The sequence below is a fragment of the Heterodontus francisci genome, chromosome 31, assembly GCF_036365525.1.
Source record: "Heterodontus francisci isolate sHetFra1 chromosome 31, sHetFra1.hap1, whole genome shotgun sequence".
Lineage (NCBI taxonomy): Eukaryota > Metazoa > Chordata > Chondrichthyes > Heterodontiformes > Heterodontidae > Heterodontus > Heterodontus francisci.
In genome coordinates this window covers 24,538,114-24,555,403 of record NC_090401.1, presented here as the reverse complement: position 1 = coordinate 24,555,403, position 17,290 = coordinate 24,538,114, and positions in this window count along the sequence as shown.

Genomic DNA, 17,290 nt, shown 5'->3' with positions numbered 1-17,290 from the left:
GGAAGTGATATTGTGGAGTCATGCCTCCCCTCCCCCAGTCTGGCCCTGCTGACAGCTGATCTCTGCTTTCATGTCCTGGAAGAGAAAGACTGGTGATTGTGAATGAGTCCAATGGCTGGTGTGCTTTTGTGTGATGCCTCACATGGCTGAAGAGCTGTGAGATGTGTCTGGTGTGTGAGTAGTGCTTGTGAAGGATGCAATAGTGTGGGTTGTGTTAATATCAGTGTATCGTGAGATTGTGGATACAGTACACTGAAATTGTGATGCTAGTGGTGCAGTTATTGAGAAGTGTGTTTGTGAGATGGAATCTTACCTTGACCACTTGTGTCAAATCATTACATGTTTTGGGTACTGAACCTATATTCTGGGAGCTGTGCTCTTGGCTGTGACCACATAAATGATCTCCACCCACATCCACCCCATTAGCTGCCTCTGTGCCTCCTTCCCCTGCTGGTCCAGGATATTCTGCCTCCTTTGACCGTCCTACACCAGGTCCAAGAACCTGTGCACTTTCTCCCTCAGTCCATGAGCCATTCTATTACATGCTGTTGCGTGTCAGCCTGCACACTCCATACTTTCAGTGGAAGTGTGTGGGTGTGTGTGTGGGTATGTGTGTGTGTATCACCATGAAAATTGCTCATAATCAGCACTAGAGTGCTAGATATGCAAGTCTCTGGTTTAGTGCCTCCGAGCACATTTAAATCATGGTGATCACCAATTAGTCCCAAAATTGCAAGCTAAACCCAGACTTTTAAACAGGTGTGTCTTATTAGCACAGCACACACTTAGTGTCTGTTTTAACCCTTAATGCTGTTTATTAATCAAAGTGCTTTTTTATATTCGTTCATGGGATGTGGGCGTCGCTGGCTAGGCCAGTATTTATTGCCCATCCCTAATTGCCCTTGAGAAGGTGGTGGTGAGCTGCCTTCTTGAACCGCTGCAGTCCATGGGATGTAGGTACACCCAAACTACTGTTAAAAAGGTGTTTCCAGGATATTGACCCGGCGGCACTGAAGGAATGGCAATATAGTTCCAAGTCAGGATGGTGGGGAACTTGTAGGTGGTGGAGGGGACTTGGAGGGGAACTTGTAGGTGGTGGTGTTCCCATGCATCTGCTGCCCTTATCCTTCTAGGAGGAAAAGGTTGTGGGTTTGGAAGGTGCTGTCGAAGGAGCCTTGGTGCATTGCTGCAGATCATCATGTAGATGGTACACACTTCTGCCACTGTGTATCAGTGGTGGAGGGAGTGAATGTTGAAGGTGGTGGAAGGGGTGCCAATTAAGTTGGCTGCTTTGTCCTGGATGGTGTTGAGCTTCTTGAGTGTTTTTGGAGCTGCACCCATCCAGGCAAGTGGAGAGTATTCCATTACACTCCTGACTTGTGCCTTGTAGATGGTGGACAGGCATTGGGTTTCAGGAGGTGAGTTACTCACTGCAGAATTCCCAGCCTCTGAACTGCTCTTGTAGCCACAGCATTTATGTGGTTGGTCCAGTTCAGTTTCTGGTCAATGGTAGCCACCAGGATGTTGATAGTGGGGGATTCAGCAATGGTAATGCCACTGAACATCAAGGGGAGATGGTTAGATTCTCTTTTGTTGGAGATGGTCATTGCCTGGCACTTGTGTAGCGCGAATGTAACTTGCCACTTATCAGCCCAATCCTGGATATTGTCCAGGTCTTGCTGCATCTGGACACTGATTGTTTCAGTATCTGAGGAGTTGTGAATGGGTGTTAAGGTCTAGGTGTTAGAAATTTGTAAACTTGTCTAACTAGGATCAGCTGTTCTTTTGTTTGAAAAAAGACTTGCATTTATACAGCACATTTCATGACCTTAAATATCTGGAACTCCATTCCTAACAGCATTGTGGGTGTACCTCCCCTACATGGACTGCAGCTGTTCAAAAAGGTGGCTCACAACCACCTTCTCAAGGGTAATTAAGGATGGATAACAAAGTGCTGGCCTTGTTAGAGACACACATCCCATGAATGAATTAAGAAAACGTTCCAAAGTGCTTTACAGCAAATGAATTACTATTTTAGTGTAGTCTTGTTCTACTGTAGGAAACAGCCATTTTGTACACAGCATGGTTCCAAAAACAGCAATGAATAAATAATCTGTGTTTTTAGTGATGTTGGTTGAGGGATCATTATTTGACCTGCTCTACTTTGAAATAGTGCCATGGGATCTTTTATGTTCACCTGAAAAGGACAGATGGAGCCTCAATTTAATATCTCATCTGAAAGACAGCACCTCCGACAGTGCAGCACTCCCTTATTGCACTGGAGAGTCAACCTATATTTGTGCTCAAGTACAAAAACAAAATAGTGCAGATGCTGGAAACATTCAGTAGGTCTGGCAGCATCCATGGACAAAGAAACAATGCTCACAGATGCTGTCTGACCTGCTGAGTATTTCTAGTATTTTCTGTTGTATTTAAGCTGCTGGTTTGGGATATAAACCTACAATCATCTAAATTGGAGGTAAGATTGCTGTCACTGAGCTAAAGGTGACATTTAACTTTGCTGTGCAGTTCTGGAAGCACCAGAAAATATGTGCAGTTTTATCATTTCTAATGTGTGAAGCTCATTCAAAATGGCATCTTTTTGAAGGTGGTTTAACATAGGGTTTAATTATACTATACTTTTATCATTGGAGTGATCATCCAAGGAAGAATGAGGAGAGGCAATATAAACTAAATTGTCTTATTCTTTCATGGGATGTGGGCGTCACTGGCAAGGCCAGCATTTGTTGCCCATCCCTAATTGCCCTTGACAACTGAGTGGCTTGCTAAGCCATTTCAGAGGGTAGTTAAGAGTCAACCACATTGCTGTGGGTTCGGAGTCACATGTAGGCCAGACCTGTAAAGATGTCAAATTTCCTTCCCTAAAGGACATTTGGAGAACCAGATTGTTTTAATGACAAGTAATGATAGCTTCATGGTACCATTACTGAGGCTAGCTTTCGATTCCAATTTTTTTTTTATTAATTGAATTTAAATTCCACCAGCTGCCATGGTGGGATTTGAACCTGTGTCCCCAAGACATTAGCCTGGGCCTCTAGATTACCAGTTCCGTGATATTACCTGCGCCACCATCTCCCCCAGTCTTGTAAACTTTCAAGCGGGGAACAGGAACAAAAAGGCCTGGGGATGTACATACATTAATCTTTGAACATGACAGAACAGGTTAACAAAGCAATTACTAAAACAAATAGAATCTTTGGCTTTATCAGTAGATGCCCAGATTACAAAAGCCAAGCTGTTATGCAAAACCTATATAAAACACTAGTTTGGCCCTAATTGGAGTATTTTATTCAATTCTGGTCACTACACTTTAAGAAGGATGTGAGACTTTGGAGAGGGTTCAGAAGAGATTTACTAGAATGGTTCCAGCAATAAGGGATTATCGTTACATGGATAGACTGCAGAGGCTGGGGTTGTTCCTCTTGGAGCAGAGAAGGCGAAGAGGAGATTTGATAGAGACATTTAAAATCATGAAGAGTTTGGATAAACTAAATAAAGAGAAACTGTTTCCAATGGCTGAAGGGTTTATAACCAGGGGGCACAGATTTAAGGTGATTGGCAAAAGAACCAGAGGTGACATGAGGACATTTTTTTAATGCAACATGAAGTTAGGATTTGGAATGCACTGCCTGATAGGGTGGTGGAAACAGATTCAATGGTAGCCTTCAAAATGGAATTCAGTAGATACTTGAAGGAGACATAGGGAAAGAGTAAAGTAACAGAACTAACTGGATTTCTCTTTGAAAGAGATGGTGCAGACTCCATGGACCAAATGGCCTTTTTATATACTGTAATATTCTATGATTCCATGATTGAACTGCAACATTTGTAAATGTGAGGTCAAATATGCTCTGAACAATTGTTAGTCATACGAATAGTTTTGGAGTCATTCTCAACTGTCTAAAAATTATTCTTAACTAATCTAACCAATTGATAACCTCAGACTCTGGTCACTGATGTAATTAATCCTCAGTATCCATTAGTACTGATTTACAATGATACATGGATTGCCTGTGTAACCTTTGTCATTCCTTTTGTGAGTAACTCTGTCCATTAATGATTTGCTGCTTACCTGCGAGACATATGCATGTCTATTCAGTATTTGCGTGGCCAACTTTAAGTTGTTATTTGTAACCAACAAGTAGTGTTCAGTGCATGCCTTGTGGTCTGGCTCCTTCTTTGATTATATGCCAAGAAAGAGTTAATTCACTCACTTAGCAGATTGAAGCTAATATAACACAGTTAGTAAATTAAATTAATTTTCATCCGAACTGGGTTAAATTTAAGGTGATTCAGGAGCCGAGTCAGGCGTCATGCATCTTTAGACCTTTATTTGCAGACAATTCCCTAGTAAGGAGTTAAAGGAAGGAATGAAGGATTTATCAGCTTTCTCAGCATACATTTGTCTGGTTACCAAAACTAGCTTTCTTATGCTATTCTGGATGCAAAATAAGCTTTTCACAGCTGCTGACTATTTTAAAAATGGATTGTGCTAACATTCACAACCTTTCAACATGGTGCATGTTATCTAATGGCCAATCCATGTTCATTAAATAAAGATGATATGGAATATTAATGTCTCCTTTGTATAAACTCTGCTCTTCTTTGTGCATGCACTAGTGGCCACTGCACTGAAGACTGAAAGATAATCTAAAGTGAGAACTCACATATGTGATAATGCTTTACGTATGCAACTGAGAGCCAAAAGGATGACCAGAGGACAAGGAGGAAAGGTAGGCATTTTGTATGCTTTCCACCTTTTGTAAGCATTATTATGTTTTTTTCTGATATAGATACTTGGAGTTTCTGCATCTTTTATTCCACTAGTAATATCAAAGCTCCATTAAATAGGCAAATGCAGTCAGCAGAGTTGTTGGCTTGAAATAGTTAAACCCATGAGTGGAACTAATCAATAAGAGAACCACACATAGTTTAGTAATCCCTCACCAATCATCCATTATACATGATTTCTTCCTCTCGTCAGTGTCTTTTCTTTAAGATATTTCTGCAGAGATTGAAAAAAACTAACATAGATGAGAAGCGTATTGTGTTTGCAGTCTGAATGGAAAATCTGTAAACTGACGAGTGGGCAGGTAAGCAGATGGCTTCTGCATCTGTAATTACCAACAATGGATGAATGGCTTTGCATAAAGAAAATTGCAGGCTTACTTTAGTGCAAGTGCTGCCATTAGAGCTGCAAAATGACAAGCTTTCTTACACAGGGCATTCATACTAACTCTTAAAAAAAAACCACATCTTGTATTGTGTAGAAAGCAGGATTTTAGCCAACCAATGTTGGGCTCATTCTCCCAAACTACACAAGCTGCAATCACTCCACCCCCCCAACAAAATATCACTATTTTGCTAATGCTGTGCTGTGATTCTCCTTTGAATATTGCAATGTGACTTTTGTGGATTAACAGTGAGAAACAAGGAAATGGCAGAGACTTTATTTATTTTATTTTTTATTTATTTAGAGATACAGCACTGAAACAGGCCCTTCGGCCCACTGAGTCTGTGCCGACTAACAACCACCCATTTTATACTAACCCTACAGTAATCCCATACCACCTACCTACACTAGGGGCAATTTACAACAGCCAATTTACCTATCACCTGCAAGTCTTTGGCAGTGGGAAGAAACCGGAGCACCCGGCGAAAAAGCACGTGGGCACAGGGAGAACTTGCAAATTCCACACAGGCAGTATCCAGAATCGAACCTGGCTCCCAGGAGCTGTGAGGCTGTGGTGCTAACCACTGCGCCACTTGAGGCTGGATTTTATTTTTGAGGTCCAGACCCTGACTTCGAGTGCATTTCTGGGTGCCCAACGTGATTTCTGATGAGTTGGCCAATTAGTGACCAGGGAGCATGCTCGCAATCCAATTAAGGATGGCGGGCAGACTTCCAAGACTGCAGGGCCAACAGAAGGCCCTCCAGCTCTGAGAGATTGGCTGTCTTATTGTCAGAGTTGAAAATTGCTGATGTAGGTAAGGGAGAGAGAAGGCACATCAAGATGGAGGTACCCTCTTCGCACTTTTCAAAATGAGCATTTAAAAACTGGCCATAGCTACCAGACCGCCATTGTGAGGGAGGGGTGGGTGCGGGGTATGACCCTGCCTCTGCAACTGTGGCCATTTCTCAGTCCCAGCTGCAGGGTTGGTGTGGGGGGGAGTGGGAGGGGGGGGGTGTTAAAAAACAAAGTGGAGCACTGACCACCAGGAGACCACTCCTTTCATTGGCTGTGTTTCGGCCTCAGCGGGGGGCCTGCATGACAACTGAAAAATTACAGTCTGTGTTTAGAAAGGGGCCTTAATTGGCCCTTTAAGTGGCCTAATTGGCTACCCGCTGCTTATGACTGAGTAGCCATCATCGTCAACCCCCACCCCCCCACCCAAAACCAGCTTCTTCAAAAATTGCTTGGAGACAGAATCATGGCACCTAACTGGCATACCGGCTGGCAGCAGGATTTTGTGGTCCTGCCTCCTCATCCAAACAAAAATTCAGCTCTTACAACAAATATTTTGTATATGTCTTCAAGGTAGAAGACAATAAAAGCATCCCAATAATTGTAGATAATTACCACATTACTGTTTATGCTTAATGGCTGCTGTATTTCCTACATAACAACAGTGAGTACAATTCAAAAGGTACCTTATTGACTGTAAAGCGATTTGAGATGTCTGGTGGTCATGAAAGGTGCTATATAAATGCAAGTCTTTCAGTTTTTAGAAAATCATGCACAAAAGGAAGGAAGGAACTTACAATCATTATCACTAGAGAAAAAGTACTAGGAACACAAATGGGACGAAAAGCTGACAAGTCCCCAGCGTAAGATTATTAGGTTGATAAAAGTTACTAACCAGCATACTAATTGTTAAAATCCAGCTAGTATAAACTAACAATTGACTTATTATCATAAACCAACATTTAGCTTTATTGGAACCCTTCTTTGTAGTATGATAAAGTGAAAAACCTAGGAAATAGGGCACAGTATAGAAAAGATGTCAAGGCAGAGGGATTCTGGGAGATTGCCAAGTTTTAAAATGTTTACTTGCAGCAAAAGGGTGAGAGCGTGAGGGCAGACAGTGAGAATAGCTTCTGTGTAGATTTGTCTCATAGTGAGATAAGGCATTCTAAGGTAAAAGCATTGAGATTATGTAATCAACACAAAGACCCCTTTGTGTACTGCTTGCACAAATCCGAAAAGTTAGCAAACATCACAAAACGATCCTTCGTTGGTTAAGAAAGGCACCCATTAATATAAGACTAATCACACATTGGGAGAGGGGAGGGTTAACTGTAAACCTGCTAGGATAAAAGAAGTCCATTCCTTGCTGCTGTATGGCAGAGAACAACAACAACAAGAGATGAGAGAGAGAGACTGAAAACTTGAAGACCACAAGCTGCAAGAGAAAGAGTTGTGCACTCTGCTGTCCAGTCTCTAATACGGGTTGCATCTGTGTTAGAGTGTTAATTACTACCTGAGTTTGTGACTATGGTTTATCTGAGAACTTAACAAACATGTCCTTACATTTATCTCATTAAAGTTGATTCACAACAAGCTGTTGTGCTGCCAAATCTGTTCCCACCTTAAAAGCTGTTATAAAACACCCCTATCTTATCAAATCTTACACCAGGACCTGCTGGCCTGTATCCTATGGTCTTAAAAGAAGTGGCTGCAGGAATAATGGATGTACTAGTTGTAATCTTCCAAAATTCCCTAGATTCTGGAAAGGTCCGAGCAGATTGGAAAACCGCAAATGCAACACCTCATTTCAGAAAGGAGGGAGACAGAAAGCAGGAAACTTTGGGCCAGTTAGCCTACACTCTTTCATTGGAAAAATGTTGGAATCCATTATTAAGGAAGTTGTAGCAGGACATTTAGAAAATTAAAATGCAATCAAGCAGAATCAAGAGAGTCGAGAGAGAGAGAGAGTTTAAAAACAGCACGGAAACACGAGGTGTGACATCACAGGAAAGTTGTAAGTTGATTGGCTGGTGAGCATTTTGCTCATTTATCTTTCAAATTTCAGGTAATTTATCAGTAATTGTAAGCTGTTATTAGTATTAATAAAGTTTAGCAATTAGTAAGTTGATTGGACGGTAAGTACTCAGTGTAAGCGACAGTGTTTTAATAGCCAGCTAAGGACACCGGAGTTAGGGCAAATCTACAAATAAGAACTAAAACTTTAAAATAAATACCTAAAACACATGCCTGTGTAATTAAGAAATGTATAACTATTAGTTGTAGGTGGTACTAGCGTTTAATAAGCACAGTAAATTGTAATATAGGAATTATTCTAAGTAAATTAAGAGAGTAATTAAAATAAATTAACTAAATAACACAAGTAACAATAGCAGGACAGGTGTTGTGTTGCAGCTGTGAAATGTGGGATCTTCTGGATGCCAACGCATTCCAGGACAAACATGTCTGTAGAGAGTGTAAGCAGCTACAGGAATTCTGGATCAGCATTATTGATCTGAAAGCTGAATTGCAGACACTGCACAACATCAGGGAGGAGGAGAGATACCTGGACACTTTATACTAGAAGACGATCACACCCCTAACAATAGGGTCCTCTGTTGTGGCCAATGGTGAGGGACAGGAGGGTGTGACCATGAGTGAGGCACGTAACAGGGACCGAGCAGACAGTAGTGGAGGAGTCCCAGCTTTTGCAAGTGTCAAACTGGTTTGAGGTGCTTGCAATCTGGATGGATAAGAACGAGCGAGGGCTGCAGTATGGATGAGCAGGCTGACCATGGCACCATGGTACAGGAAGCCGTTCAAGCAGGGGGAGCAGAAAGGAAAGTAGTGGTAGTAGGGGGACAGTCTAGTGAGGGGGATTGACACTGTTCTCTGCAGCAAAGAGCAAGAGTCCAGAAGGCTGTGTTGCCTGACTGGTGCCTGGGTTCAGGACATCTGCTCAGGGCTGGAGAGGAACTTACAGTGGGAGGGGGAGGATCCAGTCATCATGGTCCATGTAGGTACCAACAACATAGGAAGGACAAGGAAAGAGGTCCTGCATAGTCAGTATGAGGACCTAGGCACCAAATTAAGAAACAGAAAAAGGTAATAATCTCTGGATTATTACCTGAGCCACGTGAAAATTGGCATAGCGTAAATAAGATTAGAGAAATGAATGCGTGGCTCAAAGACTGATGTGGTAGAAGTGGATTCCGGTTCGTGGGGCACTGGCATCAGTACTGGGGAAATTGGGGGATGTACCGATGGGACAGTCTTCACCTGAATCGTACTGAGACCAGTGTTCTAGTTAGCTGCAAAACTAGGGAAGGAGAGTGGGTTTTAAATTAAATAGCGGGGTAAGGGATCAAATTTTGGAAGATGTGGTAAATTAAAGAGTACAGACAAGGAAAGAGAGAAAAGTATTAATATGGGAAACGATAAACAGACTGTGACAGGAAGGGACAGAGAATACAAATCTAAGAGTAAATCAGCAGATAAGGTTAGAGGTTACGAAAATAAAGGACAAAACTAAAGGCTTTGTATCTGAATGCACCCAGCATTCGGAAAAAAACAGATGAACTGATAGTGCAAATAGAAATATATAAGTATGATCTGATAGCCATTACAGAGTCATGGCTGCAGGATGACATAGATTGGGACTTGAGTATTGAAGGGTTCATGACATTTAGGAAGGAAAGTAAGCTAGGAAAAGGTGGAGGGGCGGCTCTGTTAATTAATGATGGTATTAGCGCAATATAGAAGGATGACCTAAGTTCAGGAAACTAGGACATAGAAGCAGTTTGGGCCGAGATGAGAAATGATAAAGGCAAGAAGTCACTTGTGGGGGTGGTGTACGGGCCCCGTAACAGTAATCACACAGTAGGATGGAGTATAAAGTAATAAATAATGGGAGCTTGTCAGAAAGGTGTGGCAATATCATGGGGGATTTTAATCTATAAACTGGAAAAATCAGATGGGCAAAGGTAGCCTAGATGAAGAGTTCATAGAATGTTTTTGGGCTTGTTTCTTAGAACAACATGTTCTGGAGCCAACCAGTCAGCAGGCTATACTAGATCTGGTATTGTGCAACGAGATAGGATTAATTAATGACCTCATTGTGAAGCCGTCCCTAGGTAGCAGCAATGATTGAATTTTACATTCAATTTGAGGGAGAGAAGAGTTGGTCTAAGATTAGTACTTTAAACTTAAATAAGGGAAATTATGAGGGCATGAAAGCAGAGCTAGCTGAAGTGAACTGGAAAAGTAGTTTAAGGGATAGGTCAATAGAGATGCAGTGGCAGACATTTAAGGGGATATTTCAGAATACACAGAATATATACATTCCAACGAGAAAACAAAATTCCAAGGGGAGGAACCACCATCCATGGCTAACTAAAAAAAGTTAAAGATAATATCAAAATTAAAGAAAAAGCATATAATTGTGTAAAGATGGGTGGCAGGTCAGAAGATTGGACAGAATATAAAAAAAAGCAAAGAATGATTAAAAGATTAATAAGAAGGGAAAAACTAGAGTATAAGTGAAAGCATGCCAGAAATATAAAACAGATAGTAAGAGTTCGTATAGATATTTAAAAAAGAAAAGATTTAACAAAGTGAGCACTGGTCCTATAGAAAGTGAGTCTGGGGAATTAATAATGCATAATAAGGAGATGGCAGATGAATTGAACAGATATTTTGCATCAGTCTTCACTATTGAGGATACAAGTAATATCTCAGTGTGAGCTGTAAGTCAGGAAATGGAAGGGAGGGAGGAACTCAAGAAAATTACAAACACCAGGGAAGTGGTATTGAATAAATTGTTGGAGCTGCGGGCTGACAAGTCCCTAGGTCCTGATGGGCTTCATCCTAGGGCCTTAAAAGAAGTGGCTAGTGAGATAGCTGATGCATTGCTTTTGATTTTCCAAAATTCTCTAGATTTGGGAAGGTTCCATTGGATTGGAAAATAGCAAATGCAACTCCTTTATTCAAAAAGGTAGGGAGACAGAAAGCAGGAAAGTACAGGCCAGTTAGCTTAACATCTGTCTCAGGGAAAATGTTGCAAGCTATTATTAAAAACGTTATAACAGGGCACTTAGAAAAATTCAAGGTGATCAGGCGTGGTCAACATGGTTTTGTGAAAAGGGAAATCATGTTTATCCAATTTATTGGGGTTCTTTGAAGAAGTAATATGTGCTCTGGATAAAGGGGAACCAGTGGATGTACTATACATAGATTTTCAGAAGGCGTCACATCAAAGGTTATTGTGGAAAATAAAAGCTCATGGCATAGGGGGTAACATTTTGACATGGATAGAAGATTAGCTAGCTAACAGAAAACAGAGAGTAGGCATAAATGGGTCATTTTCTGGTTGGCAAGATGTAATGAGTGGTGTGCCACAGAGATCAGTGCTGGAGCCTCAACTTTTTACAATTTATATAAATGACTTGGATGAAGGGACCGAAGGTATGGTTGCTAAATTTACTGATGATACAAAGATAGGTAGGAAAGTAAGTTGTGAAGAGGGCATAAGGAGGCTACAAAGGGATATAGATAGGTTAAGTGAGTGGGCAAAGATCTGGCAAAAGGAGTATAATGTGGGAAAATGTGAAATTGTCCCTTTTGGCAGGAAAAATAAAAAAGCATATTATCTAAATGGTGAGAGATTGCAGAGCTCTGAGATGCAGATGGATCTGGGTGTCCTAGTGCATGAATTGCAAAATGTTAGTATGCAGGTCTAGCACATAATTAGGAAAGCTAATAGAATGTTATTGTTTATTGTGAGGGAAATTGAATACAAAAGTTGGGAGGTTATGCTTCAGTTGTACAGGGCATTGGTGAGACCACATCTGGAGTACTATGCACAGTATTGGTCTCATTTTACGAAGGATGTAAATGTGTTGGAAGCAGTTCAGAGGAGGATTACTAGACCAATACCTGGAATGGGTGGGTTGTCTTATGAGGAAAGGTTGGACAGGCTAGGCTTGTATCTGCCAGAGTTTAGACGAGTAAGAGGCGACTTGATTGAAACATATAAGATCCTGAAGGGCCTTGGCAGGGTGGATGTGGAAAGGATGCTTTCCCTTGTAGGTGAATCTAGAACTAGGGGTTACTGTTTAAAAATAAGGGGTCGCCCATTTAGGATAAAGATGAGAATTTTTTCTCTGAGGGTCGTGAGTCTTTGGAATTCTCTTCCTCAAAAGGCGGTGGAAGCAGATTCTTTGAATATTTTTAAGGCAGAAGTAGATAGATTCTTGATAAGCAAGGGGGTGGAAGATTATCAGGGGTAGGCAGGATTGAGAGTTGAGGTTACAATCAGATCAGCCATGATCTTATTGAATGGCAGAGCAGGCTTGAAGGGCCAAGTGGCCTACTCCTGCTCCTAATTCGAATGTTCGTATATTGGTATGTAACATGGTCTTATGAAAGGGAAATTGTGTTTGACAAGTTAAATAGAGTTCTTTGAGGATATAAGGAGCAGGGTGGATGAAGGGGGACCAATGGATGTAGTATATTTGGATTTCCAACCTCAACTATTTACAATCTCTATCAATGACTTGGATGAAGGGACTGTGTGTATTGTAGCCAAATTTGCTAATGATACAAAAGTGGGTGGGAAAGCAAGTTGTGAGGAAGACACAAAGGGCTGGATTTTATTCTGACGGCAGGCTAGAAGGCGTGGGACATCCCACCTCAGCCCTCCATTAGACCCCCATTACAATTTCACAGCAGGCAGCCAATTAACTGCCCACCGTTGGGGACACTGTTTCTTTAAGGGACGAGCTCCTGCATCCAGAGCTGCAGTATTGACAGCATCACAGGGAGCAGTGGACACTACTGGTATTGCAGAAGGTCTGCAGTAGTGAAGATGGAGGAGGCCCAGGGACACAGGTAGGTGGGCTTAGATCACTGGGGCCAATCAGGCAGGTCCTGGCGAAGGGGTGGGTGGGGAGTGGGGTGGTAGTGTTGGTGAGGGGTTGTGGGCATCTTGCCGTGTGGGTGGCCATCGCTGCCAGGGAGGCCTTCCGGAGGCCATGGATTGCCTCGCAAAGATTGACTGCCGCCAAAGAAGGCACTGTCCCCCCAAAGGAGGGACCCACCCCCCGAGGTCTTATCTGGTGGCATCGCCACGCTGTGGCAAGCTCCTCCAACTACCATAAAGTAAGAGTGGAGGTGGGAGGCCGCCGACCACTTAAGAACCTTAATTGGCCTAGGACAGGAAGGCCGACCTCGGTCTTCCCTGCCCCAGACAAAATGGCAGGACCCAGGACAACATCAGGTATGCCACCCCTTGCCATTTTCTGTGACCCCACCCATCCCCCCCTTCCTCCATTCCCGTGTCCTGTGCAAAGAGTCGGCAAAGGGATATAGATAGATTAACTGAATCAGTAAAAATGTGTTAGCTGGAGTATAATGCAGGGAAATATTTGTATTGAAAATGTTTACATTCTGCAAAACTGATCACCAATTCTGATTTGTTGTGAATGCAGGTTTTTTTTATAAGTATTTAAAAAAATTGAAGTTATCCTATTATTACCTTTTATTTCACTGAATTCTTTGCTGAATGCAAGCCTTTTAATATTGGCCACAAATTGCAGCCCTCAAAAGGGATCAGGTAACAGTACTGCTTCATCCTCAAATGGAAATTTTACCTTTTGTTATCCAATTTGGAAACTTTCAGGGTGGGTTCCGCAGGATGTATCTCTCACACCGCAAGTTCAAATTTGGAAATCTCTGCTCTCTCAGGGCCAAGCTCAGTGACACAGTTTCCCATTGCTATTCTCACCTAATAATCGACTACTTTAGCACTGATGATCGAAGTACAGGGAAATACTTGTCTTTATTCATCAGTCTATCAATGGAAAGTGGTTGCAGCTGATAAGATGTAAAACTTTTAGGCAACAGCAATCTGAAGAAAGTTAGAAGAGAAAAGTACCGCATACGCTGGAAATCTGAAATAGAAAAAGTGCTGGAAATACTCAGGAGGTCTGGCAGCATCTGTAGAGAGAGGAGCTAAAGTTTAGGCTGATGACCTTTCGATGGAAAGAAAGTTAGATTGCCCTAGGACCCATAGACACCTCAGATCCCAGTGTCTCCTCAGTAAAGAATTGATAAGTGTTCTATATGTGACTATGTGTTGCTAAACTGGAAGGATTCATTGTACACAATGCTTTAAACTGTACCATTATTTTAAACTGTCTCAAAATGCAACATAGAAAAATCATGACAATAAAAAACCCAAAATGATGAATGGGCAATGATTTGTATTTTTCCCTTCCAAGTCTGTTGTGTTTCATGTGACGGAAAAAAAGAGGGTAAAATTTCAGAGAAGGATGTGCATTGTGCAAATGTGGCAAAAGAAAATCTTGTTTGTTTTGTTTGGTCACATGCCCTCCAAGGAAGCCCTTGGCAAATTGCACCCATCTTGCTGAGGTAAAATTGTACACGTTTCTGCACAAACTAATTAGCATAAACCGCACATTAAAGGGTGAGGTAGCAAAAAGGGCAAGGAGTAAAAATTTCTCCTTCGGGGTGAGGCCGGAGACCACTAGGTAAGTAGCACTTATCTCTCTGTACTGCCGACTTTTATATTAGTAATTTTTAAATTGCTCTCTACAGACTTTGGCGCATTTTTAACTTTTACCTCCCTGTTGAGGAATAGCCAGAAAATGAGATACAGGGAAGGCCTGAAGCTTTAACTCGCTGCTAATTTGTCGGGATTCATATTACGCCAGTTGCAATGTGCCTGAGATTTTGGGCACAATGTAATGAACCCTCCCCATCCCAAACAAATGCAATTGGCGGAAACTTACCTCTTGGTCCGGGAGGGTTCGGGGTGGATGCGTGGTCAGTTTTGTGGGCAGGAATTGGTTGAGGCGAAGGGTTCAATGGATCATGGATACTTGGAGGTAATGCAATTATGGGTGTAGCTCACTTATGGCTAATAGTCCGTGAGCTTTTGTGCTATTTGACTTTCTGGCCATATTAAGATGTTATCTGAGTGTGAATCAGGTGGAATCTCAGGGCTTTCTCTCTATATTTATAGGCTTCCTTTTTGTTCAATATCAAACAATACAGGTAAAACAACCTGATGTAACAACTTTACGTTCACTAGCTGACTGCCAGTTTACAAATGCCGTCTTGCAGACTTATGTCTCGGGGCTGGATTAAACCAGCTGTTGCTTATTTGAAATATTGATACTTAAAGGAACCTCTCTAAATGCTGATACCCAAACTGGTGCATTATACTATAAAAATAACTGTGGAACTACAATTGCACATGAGATGGGGGGTGGGGGGATTGTTGTGCGTTGGGGCGGTCAGGACTTCGGGGACAGCCCTCCATGGGGCACTGGGTGCCCGATCAGGAGGGCCCTCACCGAGCCCACAAGAAGGCCGCCTGGTTTTACCAGGCGGGGTTCTTGGGGCCTTTGCCATCCGTCTGCCGAGAGTAAAATACCCGTGGCAGAGGGAGGAGGCCCTTAAGTGACAGTTAATTGGCCACTTAAGGGCCTTGCTTGGCCTGGGGTGGGTGGGCTATTTCTCACCATCACCGCCATGTGTAAAATTGCAAAATTGCAGCAGGGGCGGGAGGAGGTCGAGAACGGACCCCAGCCTCCCACTCAATTTTATGACCCCCCCCCCCCCCATCTGCCACCAGCCCGCTCATTGTTGGGGGAGGCTGTAAAATTCCGGCCATTAACACTATTTCTCTCTCCACAGATGCTGCTAGACCTGCTGCATATTTACAGCTTTCTCTATTTTTATTTCAGATTTCCAGCATCTGCGATATTTTGATTTTGTGTTGCATGCAATTCCAGTGCCTGTCTACTCTCAGTATATGGAACTACTAAACCAGGAAGTGAAGTTAATGTGATTCTAGTGATTCAGTTTTTCAGGTGATTAAGGATAACTAAGTGCTTGATGGATCTCATTTTAATTTGGGTTCACGACGTGTCAATTAAAAGAAAATAAAAATAATTTCTACTTTTGCTTGTTCCAGGATTTGCACTTAAACACAATCTTTATCATAATTATGTTCCTGACTATTCATGTTTCAAATTCTCATCAACTGAATTTTGCAAATCCATCCAAACACTAAAATGCCTAACAGCAGAATTACTTGTGATAAGTCTGATCTTATACACATGAGCACTTTGGAATAGATTATTTTGCTGAATTATTTTGTAAAATAAGAACATTCTGTGGCACATTAATTTCTTTTCTATTTAATTATGATTCCATTGCAACGAAAAGAATGAAATTAGATGTGCTCCAAGTAATACAACTGATAATCTTATAAAGAGGAAGCCATTAATAATCCCAGACATTTATTGTGAAAGTAACGTTACAGTCAATCCAAAATGGAAACTCAAAGAATCCAGAGGTTGAACCACAGAAACCATAGAAAATTACGGCACAGAAGGAGGCCATTCAGTCCATCGTGCCTGCACCACTGAAAAAAACTAGCTGCCCAACCTAAACCCACCTTCCAGCACCTGGTCCATAGCCTTGCAGGTTACAGCACTTCAGGTGCATGTCCAGGTATCTTTTAAATGAGTTGAGGGTTTCTGCCTCTACCACTGTTCCTGGCAGTGAATTCCAGACACCCACCACCCTCTGGGTGAAAATGCTTTTTCTCATGTCCCCTCTAATCTTTCTACCAATCACCTTAAATCTGTGTCCACTGGTAATTGACATCTCCGCTAGGGGAAACAGGTCCTTCCTGTCTACTCTATCTAGGCCCCTCATAATTTTGTACACCTCAATTAAGTCACCCCTCAGCCTCCTCCGTTCTAAGGAAAACAACCCTAGCCAATCCAATCTTTCCTCATAGCTGCAACTTTCAAGCCCTGGCAACATTCTTATAAATCTCCTCTGTACTCTCTCCAGAGCAATTATGTCCTTCCTGTAATGTGGTGACCAGATCTGTATGCAATACTCCAGCTGTGGCCTAACCAGCATTTTATACAGTTCCAGCATTACATCCCTGCTTTTGTATTCTATACCTCGGCCAATGAAGGAAAGCATTGCATATGCCTTCTTCACCACTTTATCTACTTGTCCTGCTACCTTCAGGGACCTGTCGACATGCCCTCCAAGGTCTCTCACTTCTACCTATCTCAATATCCTCCCGCTTATTGTGTATTCCTTCGCTTTATTTGCCCTCCCCAAATCCAATACCTCACACTTCTCTGGATTGAATTTCATTTGTCACTTTTCCGCCCACTCAACCAAAACATTGATATCATTCTGGAGTCTAAAGCTATCCTCTTCACGATCGACGACATAGCCAATTTTTGTGT